Raw genomic sequence first — 14,628 nt, 5'->3', positions numbered from 1 at the left:
TTTATCATGCAAACAATTCCACAGCACATCTTGCCTAAAAAGCTGCCTAGACTTTAACTTAGGCCATTTCAACTTACAATCACAAGCAAAGAATATATCTGCACATGTTTACATTTTCCACTTATGTTCTCCAAAACACATACAAACCTGTAACAAGAAGTCAGTTATTTATCATACGAACAATTCCACAGCATATTCTACCTAAAAAGCTGCCTAGAATTTAACTTAGGATGGAGGGGTATGTCTTTATTTAATCCATGACCTCTATCAACCCTTAATCTTACTATCCACTTAGCTTCAAGCTCTTTGGTGATGTTCAGTAGATCCCCCCTCTTATACTCTATGCTCTCCCCATAACTAGAAATTTAAAGACATGTTCCATGTCATTATTAGTGTGTCTGGCCAAGGCATTCACTTTGTTCTTTTTATGGATGGCATAAGTGTGCTCACATATTCTTTCCTTCAGAGACCTGTCTCTCTTTCTTACATAGAAGCTACGGCACACTGTGCAATGGGCCAAGTAAACTAAATGCTCTGCTTCACAGGTGGCATTGATGTCAAACTGATGCGGCTTTAACTGATCTGGATGTTCAAAAATTAGTAGTACTGTCTATATATTTACTAAAATTACTTCTGCCACAATTTTTTGTACCTTTTTCTATGGTTGGCCTTATAGGGCCATGCTTCCTATCATTGACCTTAGGTTGACATAACTGTCTCTTCAAAGATTTATAGTTCTTCAATGAATACTTAGGTTTCACATCTATTAAACTACTAATGCTCTTATCTAATTTCAATATATTCCAGTGTTTGTCACATTCTTATACGGCCATGCATCTTTAAAGTGGCAGAATGATATTCTAGTTTGTTTATTTTCTCTAATATTATCTTTCTGCCCATCACTGTGTACTTCTGTAAAATCTTCGGTCCTAGAGAAATATGGTTTAGCCTTTAAACACATTTATGCCATCCATAAAAAGAACAAAGTGAATGCCTTGGCCAGACACACCATTAATAATGATATGGAACATGTCTTTCAACTTCTAGTTATAGGGACAACATATGAGACTATGGGGGGAGGGGGGTCTTCAGAACATCACCAAAGAGCTTGAAGCTAAGTGGACAGTAAGATTAAGGGCTGATAGAGGTCATGGATTAAATGAACACATACCCCTCCATCTTAAGTTAAAGTCTAGGTAGCGTTTTAGGTATGATATGCTGGGGAATTGTTCGTATGATAAATAACTGACTTCTTGTTACAGGTTTGTATGTGTTTTGGAGAACATAAGTGGAAAATGTAAACATGTGCAGATATATTCTTAGCTTGTAATTGTAAGTTGAAATGTCCTAAGTTAAAGTTTAGGCAGATTTTTAGGTAAGATGTGTTGTGGAATTGTTTGTATGATAAATTACTGACTTCTTGTTACAGGCTTGTATGTGTTTTGGAGAACATACATGGAAAATGTAAATATGTGCAGATATATTATGTGCTTGTGATTGCAAACTGAAATGTTATAGAAATCATAATTACAGTCTAGATACTTTATAAATAGGCTTGGAGACATGCATACATATACATTCAGATTTCTAGTTTAGTTAATGGCATATACCTTGTAGAATGTTGCTTTAAATTGAAAGTGCTTGTTCACATCAGAACAATGCATTGGTTGATTTTAGTCATGTGTCTCAAGAGGATAGTTAAATCAAGAGCTGTTTTTAAAATGCATTAGACATCTGAAGAAGTGGGGTCACCCACGAAAGTGCTTGTGTTGAATAAAGATTTTTATACTGGATTCTACAGCCGTCTCCAAGTCCCGGTGTTTTGCTTTTTAATTATAGAAACAATAAATCATAACTTGATACTAAAATCAGTGCAAACAATATCAGTACACTCAATATTAAGCAATTTTATCAATGATCTTTAGACAAGGTGAGTAGTTTAAGGTCAGAGATTTTGCAAAATGATACTTGCATGCTTATTGTCAACAGCCAATGAATGGGGAGAGGGGATTATGTTGTCAAATTATCATAAGGGGCAGGCAGTAACAGATACACTGGATTTAAGAACACAACTGCAACGTGGTGGGTGGGAGGGGAAAACAATTAGACCCTTAGCTCTGAGCTGACTGCCCTGGAAATGCTCTAATGCAACGACAAGTCCTGACATGCACTCAGTAGACAAGAATGAAAGCAGTGCTTATTAACAACAGTTAGACCACTTAAAGCAGCAAAATATGCCGTGCAACTATGTACTGGAATCACTGATATGAGATCATAGGATCATAGCACGTTACTAGGTTATCACCTCATTTCAAGCCTAGTTTTTTCATCCCAATGTAATACCAATGATACTCTAGTCAATACCCAGGATTTTATTTAGTAATGACTGCTCATGTCCAGGAGGGTTGTGGGCACTATCCCTGGTAAGAATTTATGGTGTCCCATCCACTTGTCCAGGTTTCTTTTGAACAGTGTCATAGAGGTGCTCTGCTTCACATGCATTGGCAGTCTATCACAAAGACACGGCAGTTGCTAGGAGACAAATCTGTTCCTCCAGCATGTCCTATTCAAGTTGCAGGCCATATTTAGGTCCCTGCTACAGGTGGCTCTAGTCCCGTTTGATTTACCGATGTGCAGCAAATTCATTAGGTTGCATCGCAGATTGCTCTATAAGCCAGGCATAAGTCTCCTCTAAAAAGTCTTTACAATACTGAGTATAGTGACAGGGACTTTAGTCGATCTGTGTAAGGCACATGCTGTATTTCCTCGATCTTCTTTGTTAGAAACCTCTGAGGTCTCTCCAGTTCCTGCAGGTGCTATGTACGGTACATGCCAAAAGGGGTTATACTCAATTATGGAACTGATTAGTGATGATTATAGAAGGTTTATAACCTCCTTTGCTCTAGAGGCGATGCCTTTGCTAATCAAGTGTGCTATGTATAAAGCCTTCCTTTCTTATTAGTACAGTAGACACATGGTGATCAAAGTTAAGGTTGCAGTCTACTTGTCATCCCAGATCCCTTACCACTTCGTAGGTACATAGGGTATTGTTATTAATTTGCTAGTCTGAAGGGACATTGTTTTACCAAAGAGAACAATGATGCATTTCTCTGGATTTAGTTTGAGACCGTGACTAAGACACCAGACATTGGTCTGCGTAAGACCCTACTGGCATACACTGATATCAGAGGATGAAATAACTGCACCCAGTTTGCAGTCATCCACAAACTTGGTCAGCCACAGCCCCTAACATTTGGCCTGAACTTCTGAGAAGTATATACTAAATAGTAGGGGGCCTAGCACTTGTAGTACTCCACTAGTGACAGGTCTGCTGGTTGATGTGGAGTCACCCATTTTGACAGTGTGTGACCGGTTTGTGAGGCAGTGGGTGACCCATCTTAAAACAAAGGAGTTTACATTCAGTTTTCTAAGTTCATCAGTAATGCCCGAGTGTGTAATTGTGTTGAAGGCCGTTGCCAACATGAGGTATGCTGCGTGCACAGATTAGCCCTTGTCAATGGCCCTGGTCAAATTTTTAAAGAAATTCACCTGGTTTAACAAGCAGGATCTGCCCTTGATAACACTGAATTGGGTCGAATCCAGGGTTTGGAGGTCACTTGTGTCTTTATTTATGACGTCCATGATGATACGTTACATGGCCTTACAGATCAGGCTGGTTAGACCTATGGGTCTGTAACTCCCCAGGTCTGTTGCTACACCACCTTTGTGGAGAGGAATAACTGTTGCTGTTCACCATTCTGCAGGAACAAAGCCTGTGGTTAGGCTGTGATTGAAAAGGGTATTGATAGTGATGCCAGTTCATTGTTTTGGTTTATTTAGAAGACAGCCAGAGATGCTCTCTGGCCCCACAGAGGCTGTGTTTTTTGTCTTAGACAAAGTTTTACTGACCTGCTCTTTGGGTATGTAGGGTGGAGGGGGGGGGAGTTGGGTGCAAGGTTTGTGATAAGTTTGGATGGTGATAAGGGACTGAAATTTTCACCAAGTTTGTCCATCAGGAGGTTTGCTATTTCTGCAGGATAGGTGTGTGTGATACTGTTGGTCACTAGTATGGCACATGCTTGGATCCTAGCTTTTAGGCTGCATACAAAGCTGTAAAAAGCATTATGGTTATCCTTAGATATGATTGCTAAGTTTTTCTCAAAGTTACCCTTAGAGGATTTGACATGTCTTATTTGCATGTTAAGGCTGAGGAGGGTACTTTTCCACTGTTGGGACCTTGCCTTAGTTTTCTTAGACAGAAATGTTTTGTATCTGTTGTAAAGTTTGTTGATTTTTGAGGTCCACTAGGATGGCTTGTTTTCAATTGGGGGTCCGGCTTTGATTCCCTCTGCAACAGCTGAGTCTATAAACTTATACAAGTGATTGTACAGGGCTTTGTGGTGAAGTTTTTTTGTCTGACTTTGCCCTTAAAGACCTTAGCTAAAGCAGATATATACTGTTAAGATGAATTTAAAATCAGATCAAGAAATAAAAACACTTACCTGTATTTGTCTGTGTAGTAATTTCTGAAACTTGACATCTGGGAATTAATTGTGCCAATTTTAATAAACAGAGGTCAATGGAGTCAGAAAAGACTATACAATATTCTGCTATATATTAAGAAGACACAGGGAGTTATTTTTTAATAACCTGCAATGTACTAACATATAATAAAATCCTCCATTAAGAAATTTACTTTGGGGGCATCAGATAACAATCTCATATAGTTCAGACATAGTTCGATCAGTCTTTATTATCTAACATTTGAAAGAATTTTGAAAGAATTGAGTCTCTCTCTCTTACTTAAGGCCATATCATCATGCTTTTAAAGGAGTTATTACATTCACAGCATGCAGTCTCCATTCTATTATGCGGAAGTAAAGAAGCAAGAAGAAAGTAACCAGAGCTCCACTCAATGTCTTACTCAGACAGAGCAGCAAATTACTCCCTGCCGTCGAATAACCACCACTGCAGTGACATAGCTAGCCCAGTGCTCCACTCAATAATGTGTTACCCAGAAACAGCAGCAAATTACTCCCTGCCATCGAAAAACCACCCCTGCAGTGACATAGCCAGCCCAGTGCTCCACTCAATATCTCACCCAGAGACAGCAGCAAATCACTCCCTGACGACGAATAACCACCACTGCAGAGACATAGCTAGCCCAATGCTCCACTCAATAATGTCTTACCCAGAGACAGCAGCAAATTACTCCCTGCCGTCGAATAACCACCACTGCAGCGGCACAGCTAGCCCAGTGCTCCACTCAATAATGTCTTACCCAGAGACAGCAGCAAATTACTCCCTGCCATCGAATAACCACCACAGCAGTGACATAGCTAGACCAGAGCTCCACTCAATAATGTCTTACCACGAGACAGCAGCAAATTACTCCCAGTCATCGAATAACCACCACTGCAGTGGCATAGCTAGCCCAAAGCTCCATCAAAATAATGTCTTATCCAGAGACAGCAGCAACTTTCTCTCTGCCATCGAATAACCAACACTGCAGCGACATAGCTATCCCAGAGCTCCACTCAATAATGTCTCATCCAGAGACATCAGCAAATTACTCCCTGCCATCGAATAACCACCACTGCAGCAGCATAGCTAGCCCAGTGCTCCACTCAGTAATTGCTTACCGAAAGACAGCAGCAAATTACTCAGTGCCGTCGAATAACCACCACTGCAGCGGCATAGCTAGCCCCGAGCTCCACTCAATAATGTCTTACCCAGAGACAGCAGCAAATTACTCCCTGCTGTCGAATAACCACCACTGCAGTGGCAGAGCTAGCCCAAAGCTCCATCAATAATGTCTTACCCAGAGACAGCAGCAAATTACTCGCTGATGACAAATAACCACCGCTGCAATGACATAGCTAGCCCAGTGCTCCACTCAACAATGTCTTACCCAGAGACAGCAGCAAATTACTTCCTGTTGTTCAATAACCACCACTGCAGCGGGATAGCTTGCCCAGTTCTCCACTCAATAATGTCTTACCCAGAGATAGCAACGGATTACTCCCTGCCATTGAATAACCACCACTGCAGCGGCATAGCTAGCCCAGAGCTCTACTCAGTAGTATATCACCCAGAGACAGCAGCAAATTACTCCCTGCTGTTGAATAACAACCACTGCAGTGGCATAGCTATCCCAGTGCGCCACTCAATAATGTCTTACCCAGAGACAGCAGCAAATTACTCCCTGCCGTCGAATAACCACCACTGCAGTGTCACAGCTAGCCCAGTGCTCTACTCAGTGATGTCTTACCCAGAGACAGCAGCAAATTACTCCCTGCCATCGAATAACCACCACTATAGTGACATAGCTAGCCCAGTGCTCCACTCAATAATGTCTTACCCAGAGACAGCAGCAAATTACTCCCTGCCATCGAATAACCACCACTATAGTGACATAGCTAGCCCAGTGCTCCGCTCAATAATGTCTTACCCAGAGACAGCAGCAAATTACTCCCTGCCATCGAATAACCACCACTATAGTGACATAGCTAGCCCAGTGCTCCAATCAATAATGTATTACCCAGAGACAGCAGCAAATTACTCCCTACCATTGAATAACCATCACTGCAGCGGAATAGCGAGCCCAGTGCTCCACTCAATAATGTCTTACCCAGAGACAGCAGCAAATTACTCCCTGCCATCGAATAACCACCACTGCAGTGACATAGCTAGCCCAGTGCTCCACTCAATAATGTCTTACCCAGAGACAGCAGCAAATTACTCCCTGCCTTTGAATAACCACCACTGCAGCGGCATTGCTAGCCCAGTGCTCCACTCAATAATGTGTTACCCAGAGACAGCAGAAAATTACTCCCTTCCATTGAATAACCACCACTGCAGTGACTTAGCTAGCCCAGTGCTCTACTCAATAATGTCTTACCCAGAGACAGCAGCAATTTACTCCCTAACTTTGAATAACCACCACTGCAGTGACATAGCTAGCCTAGTGCTCCACTCAATAATGTGTTACCCAGAGACAGCAGCAAATTACTCCCTGCCATCGAACCATCACCACTGCAGAGGCATAGCTAGCCCAGTGCTCCACTCAATAATGTCTTACCCAGAGACAGCAGCAAATTACTCCCTGCCTTTGAATAACCACCACTGCAGCAGCATTGCTAGCCCAGTGCTCCACTCAATAATGTGTTACCCAGAGACAGCAGAAAATTACTCCCTTCCATTGAATAACCACCACTGCAGTGATTTAGCTAGCCCAGTGCTCCACTCAATAATGTCTTACCCAGAGACAGCAGCAATTTACTCCCTTACTTTGAATAACCACCACTGCAGTGACATAGCTAGCCCAGTGCTCCACTCAATAATGTGTTACCCAGAGATAGCAGCAAATTACTCCCTGCCATTGAATAACCAGCATTGCAGCGGCATAGCTAGACCAGTGCTCCACTCAATAATGTCTTACCCAGAGACAGCAGCAAATTACTCCCTGCCCACCACTGCAGTGGCATAGCTAGCCCAGTGCTCCTCACTCATATGTGTCTACCCAGAACAGAAAGAAATATTCTGCCATCAAATAACCCCCCCACTGCAGTGGGGTAGCTAGCCCAGCTCCACTCAATAATGTCTACAAGAATAATGTCTTACCCAGAGACAGCAGCAAATTACTCCCTGCCGTCGAATAACCACCACTGCAGTGGCATAGCTAGCCCAGTGCTCCACTCAATAATGTCTTACCCAGACAGAGCAGCAAATTACTCCCTGCCATCAAATAACCACCACTGCAGTGTCACAGCTAGCCCAGTGCTCTCCTCAGTGATGTCTTACCCAGAGACAGCAGCAAATTACACCCTACCATTGAATAACCCCCACTGCAGTGGCATAGCTAGCCCAGTGCACCAATCAATAATGTCTTACCCAGAGACAGCAGCAAATTACTCCCTGCCATCAAATAACCACCACTGCAGTGACATAGCTAGCCCAGTGCTCCATTCAATAATGTCTTACCCAGAGACAGCAGCAAATTACTCCCTGCCATCGAATAACCACCACTATAGTGACATAGCTAGCCCAGTGCTCCGCTCAGTAATGTCTTACCCAGAGACAGCAGCAAATTACTCCCTGCCGTCGAATAACCACCAGTGCAGTAGCATTGCTAGCCCAGTGCTCCACTCAATAATGTCTTACCCAGAGACAACAGCAAACTACTTCTCATCGTCGAACAACCACCACTGCAGTAGCATAGCTAGCCCAGTGCTCCGCTCAATAATGTCTTACCCAGAGACAGCAGCAAATTACTCCCTGCCGTCGAATAACCACCACTGCAGTAGCATAGCTAGCCCAGTGCTCCACTCAATAATGTCTTACCCAGACAGAGCAGCAAATTACTCCCTGCCATCGAATAACCACCACTGCAGTGTCACAGCTAGCCCAGTGCTCTACTCAGTGATGTCTTACCCAGAGACAGCAGCAAATTACACCCTACCATTGAATAACCCCCACTGCAGTGGCATAGATAGCCCAGTGCACCAATCAATAATGTCTTACCCAGAGACAACAGCAAACTACTTCTCATTGTCAAACAACCACCACTGCAGTAGCATAGCTAGCTATACTACTTGTACTTTACTGGCTACAATTTTCTAGATATTACTTTGAGAAACAGTGGCTTTTTTAGGTTATACGATGCCCTCAGCTGTCAAAATTACTGCCTCCAATACGAGTTACACAGATTGATAATATATATATTTAATGGTTTTGGAGGGAAAGTGATTGGGTATTTGTTAAGTGATGGGGTAGTAATGTGTCAAATTTTTAACTGTCAGATGGGTTGGGGATCAACAATAGCAGCATGTGAGTACAAAATTAAATTCTTTGGTGTACACCCCTACACTACTGCCCGCATCAAGTTAACATGTAGACTATAAAACTAACTGAAAAAATGTACTTTGATGTAAGAAAAGCTGTCAAAGTATGATAAACAGTGGAAAGCCATCATAAAAACACTTGTTTGCTTCATGAAACTGTTGTCTAATGAATATACAAACAGAACACTTTGTAATAAAATGGAAGATCTGTTAGCTACACAACTGGGAAGCAAAGAAATGCACAATATTGACTCTTTTTAACTAAGCTGTAGTCAGACACTTTGTGCAGCCAGGATACTGTTCAGTGACAAAGCTAGCAGGTTTAAGTGAATAAACATTCAGTTACATAAGCAAGAGTACTGAAAACTCCAATTTGGAAGACACAGGGAATGGCTACCAGCAGTTTGTAAACTGAGTGAAAGAAGCGAAATAACCAAGAAGATAGGAGCTTGAGCTCCAGTCAATAATGTCTACCCTTTAGACAGCAGCAGTAGTGGTTTCCTTAGGACTCTCTATTACATTACTGCATTTATTTTTATTCTCATTGTATGGAACTTTTTTCCCCAGCCTCCTCTGAAGAAGGCTTTTCTTGCACAGTTAGACCATCTCTGTCAAAATATATATCAATATAAATGAATACATTTTATATACATCATGTAGTTTTCAACAATATCAAAGTAAGAGAGATCAGCTTCACAGCAGCAGTAGTAAACTTTAATAAAACAAATAAAAACAAAAGATAAGCGCTTTCACGCCAAAACCTGTCACTTTATCAGATTGGATTCTGATAAAGCACCAGGTTTTGGTGTGAAAGAGCTTATCTTTTGTTTTTATTTGTTTTATTAAATTTTACTACCGCTGCTGTGAAGCTGGTCCCTCTTGCTTTGATATTCAGTATACTGTGTGTAGTACCAGCTGTTTCCGTTACCTTTGATTTGTGTTAGTTTTCAATCATATTGTCATAATTTCATAATTAAGATTACATTATAGTGGTAATATGATGGGCAAACAAGTAACTGGTATGCAGTGAGTTAGGACATCTCTGACAATACATGATTAACTGTGCAAAAGAGAATAAAAAATGAAAATCCAACAATCAATATTTTCTTGAGTTTTTGAAATATGTCCTCAGTAATGGTATTTGAGTGCAAGCCATGCCAACAGAAAACTTGCAGACTTGCTTGATATTTCAAATCAAATATGAAGTATATTGCTAATAATTGATCAAACACTGCTTTATATCCTGCAAAGCAAAGTTTTGTTGAGGCTCAGGAAATAAATTGATTTTCTTAGCCTTAGCAGGACCATTTAGACAGCCTCCAAAATTAAGAAATGTGATTATCAAAAGCCACAGCAGAGGAACAGGACCAAGGTGATGTCCTTAGGATCAAGGGATCCTTTATCAAATCATGCTAAGGAGAAAACGAACATTTTAGATAAGGTAGGGTAGTTTTGTATTAATAAGGACAGAACCATCATGATTTACAGAAAGCTGGAGTAGAACTGGGATTAGGAATGACAGTAAAACTGTGAAATGTAGCATTTATGGGGAGTGTCTTTGGTGCATACAACAGATACTGAAAGGAGAGTAGATGATGGTACCAAAGCTCAAGTGAGCAGATACTGGCTGTGATTTGCAGTTAAAATGATTGCACTTGTAGCACAGAATGCTGAAGAGAAGTAAAGATGAAGGATGGTAAGATCTGATGTGGAGTTGGAGGTGTGTAATGGAGAGGGAAGAACGTTTTCTCATGCATTGATTTTGTGGGGAGATATAGAAAATGAATGGATGCAATAGGAGTGGATGTTTATTAGAAAAAGTTGGAAGATTCATGGTTATTTTGTTTGATGGGGTGAAAACAGAGGCAGAGCTAGAGTATAGATAAGAGAGTAGAATCATAAGTTATAAACAGAATGACAGAGTAGGCTGGAAAGCTCTGGGATAAAGTGATATAGGAACAGAAAAGGTTAAGGGGTGGGTGACAAAGTTAGCTTCGGATATTGGAAATGGAAGAAGAGCTTGGAAAACATTTGGGGTGGTGACAACGGGGTAAGTGATCACTGGCATGAAAGAGGGGAAGGGGAAGGATGGGTCAAAATTTGTTTGAAAATGAGTTTTGGTAGTAGGAGAAAATGGGGGGAAAGGAGGGTGATCAACAGGATGGGAGCTGTGAGTCAGTGCAGGAAAAAGTAGCATGAGACAGCTCAGGTAGGATGTTTGTGGGGGGGGGGGGGGGAGTGATAACAAGAGGATGGAAAAAGGCTGACAATTCCAGGACAAAGACATTAAAAGAACTGGTAACAGAAGTGACCACTGATGATAAGTTACTATTACAGTTATATGTTAAGCACAATCAATTTTCATCTTTTTAATATCTTACAATGGAAAAAAACAAACCTGTAAATTCTTTCTTTGGTGCTTCCACATTACAAAAAAAAATGCTAAAATGTCTTATTGGGGACTCATAACTTTGGGTATAGCAATTATGAAGAAGTGGTCTACAAAATCCACTACAGAATTGTACAGCTTACCAAAGAAACGAAAAAAAGTAACACTCTAACCTGCTTTCCACTTGCAGTTTGGATTTACATGATATCTGCTAGAATCCACAGATCTTTTAAAAATGCTGTATCCAGTAAAGATTATTATTATTATTATTATTATTATTTGAGAATGACAGACAAAGACTAGATTATGCCTGCCAATATTAAGAACTGTAATTGCTAAAACTACAAGTATGCCTGAATTTCATTTAATGGCACATCAAAGGAAGACTACTATGACCTTAGGAAGATAGCTTTGGAGGAAAAAAATGAAAACTTTTTTGTAGTTACCTGGCAAACTTATTCATACACAGGCATCATCTTGACTTATGACATCCTTAATAAAGTGAAGGCTGAACCAAATATACTGGCTTTCCAATCCAAATTACTTATACAGTTGCTGAACCAATATATACTGGCTTTCAAACTGAATTACTTATACAGTTGAACCTTCCATTCCAGACAGGTATTTCAGGCTCACCGGCATTATGTATCATACAGGAAGCACCAGCATTTTTAAGATATGCATTTTTGCCTTTGTTTTGTTTGTTTTGGTTGTTTCAACATTATGTTAGTTTTATTTTATTTTTTCTTATATGTTATTTCTTGCTCCAGATAAAACCAATATGGTAGCTATGGCAGTTCAAGATTTTGCTATTTATATTAAAAAATTGTTAATAAATGATGTTTTATTTCATACTTTTCAGGCCTGCAACATTCTGACCATCATCCATGTTCCAGAAACCCCTGTTTTCCTGGAGAGGAGTGCGAGTCCCTCATAGGATCTTCTGCTGGAGTACCTTTTATACTAAACCTGGCTGATTGAGAAGACAGGTTATTCTGTGTCATCTTCAGTGATTGCCAAGGCCTTTTCTATATACATCTGACTTCTACCCCATCAGCCAGAAGGCATACTACATCTTTCTGGATACTGCCAATGGTAAAAGCACCCCATGGAAAGCCACAATCATGTCTTTAGTTCTTCAGACTACCACTCAGCTGTCCATAACCTGCAACTCTGAAAATTACAAACCATACCCTCCCCTTGGATGGATGAACCCATAACAAGTTAGCATATGTCCGACTTCCAGCCAGCTAATCAAAACTAGGTTAGATGGGGCATGGCCAAGATGCCAATCTGATAGCAGCAGAAATCCATAGCTCTGCTTAGATTTTAATATCCTGACAGGAAATATACTTTAATTTTTAGAAAAATCTAACTAAAAGTATACTAAAAGTTAGATTAACATAGAGTCTTTATTATTTTCTAAAAAGTAATACGTAGTCAAGAGAATTTTTTAATTATTCCTGTCAAGAAGTTTTCTACTGGAGATCTCAAGATGAGCAACTCGATGAACCCACACCAGGAGAGTACAGTGAAGAAGGAACTACAACCTATAATAACAAACATCCAAGAACTGTCACTAAAAATGGACACATTTGAAAACAAACTGGATATTATCAAACAAGAATGCAGTAAACAACTGGAACGTCTAACTGTCACTAAAAATGGACACATTTGAAAACAAACTGGATATTATCAAACAAGAATGCAGTAAACAACTGGAACGTCTAACTGTCACTAAAAATGGACACATTTGAAAACAAACTGGATATTATCAAACAAGAATGCAGTAAACAACTGGAACGTCTAACTGTCACTAAAAATGGACACATTCGAAAACAAACTGGATATTATCAAACAAGAATGGAGTAAACAACTGGAACGTCTAACTGTCACTAAAAATGGACACATTTGAAAACAAACTGGATATTATCAAACAAGAATGGAGTAAACAACTGGAACGTCTAACTGTCACTAAAAATGGACACATTTGAAAACAAACTGGATATTATCAAACAAGAATGCAGTAAACAACTGGAACGTCTAACTGTCACTAAAAATGGACACATTCGAAAACAAACTGGATATTATCAAACAAGAATGGAGTAAACAACTGGAACGTCTAACTGTCACTAAAAATGGACACATTTGAAAACAAACTGGATATTATCAAACAAGAATGCAGTAAACAACTGGAACTTCTAACTGTCACTAAAAATGGACACATTTGAAAACAAACTGGATATTATCAAACAAGAATGCAGTAAACAACTGGAACGTCTAACTGTCACTAAAAATGGACACATTTGAAAACAAACTGGATATTATCAAACAGGAATGGAGTAACTGGATCATCTAAATGGAATAGTAAAAAAGCAATCTGAACAGATTCTTGCCTTAGAGGAAACAGTAACTGACCTAGATACTAGAGTGACAGAAAATGAACATCACAATGAATTTCTTCTGAAACAAAACACCAGAGTGATTGAGAAACTGGAAGACCTTGAAAGCAGATCAAGGAGGAATAACATAAGAATATATGGAATTCCTGAGAAAGAAAATGGTGCTAACATGATTCAGTTCCTCAATAAGTGGTTTTCATCAGCACTAAACATGCCTGAATCTCTCTCTTTTGGAAGTGAGAGGGCTCATTGGTCCCTGGCAAATCCAGCTTTATCTCTGAGTTCATCTAACTCCAGGTCTACAATAGTTAGACTTCTTTCCTCGCAAGACAAGGACTTAGTGCTGAAATCAGCTTGAACAATTCCTCTATCAAGATGGGTGAAAAAGTTATTTGTTTTGACAATGACTACCACCTGTACAGTCATATCCAGAAGAAAGGAATGTGTTCCTCTAATTAAGCCCTTAAAAAAAGCCAATATTAAAGCTCAAATTTGTTTTCCTGGAAAAATAAAAATCACCTTGCCAGAAGGAGTGAAGATCTTTGATTCCCTACAAGAAGCAGTAGAATTTATCCAAAAGAAAAAAATACTGTCGGACATAGAAGAAATGGAATGGTCATCCCAGAGTTTGAAGAGACAGACAACAAAAAGTGGATGGTCTGTGAAGGAAGGAGAAAACAAATCTAAGAAACTAAAGGACAAAGGAATAAATTCCTTCTAATTTTAAATGCTTTGTTTTATGAATCATAATATATTTGATTCTGGAAAGTCTCAATGCTGTAAGGTAATGTGAATCATTTTTATTATTAACTTTCCCTTTCTATATCTATGTCTTCTAATTACATATAGTACTAAGTATTTAAATAACATTATCTCTCTCTCTCTTTCTTTCTTCCTATTCTTTTTCGTTACCAATGTTTCTTTTCCCTCTTTTCCCCATTATAAGTACTTTACATACCTTTCCCTTTTAAATAACTACAAATAATATATGTCT

This window comes from Protopterus annectens, chromosome 2.part0 (assembly GCF_019279795.1).
Source record: "Protopterus annectens isolate FY-2018-M chromosome 2.part0, PAN1.0, whole genome shotgun sequence".
NCBI classification, from domain to species: domain Eukaryota; kingdom Metazoa; phylum Chordata; order Ceratodontiformes; family Protopteridae; genus Protopterus; species Protopterus annectens.
This window is presented reverse-complemented; position numbering follows the sequence as displayed.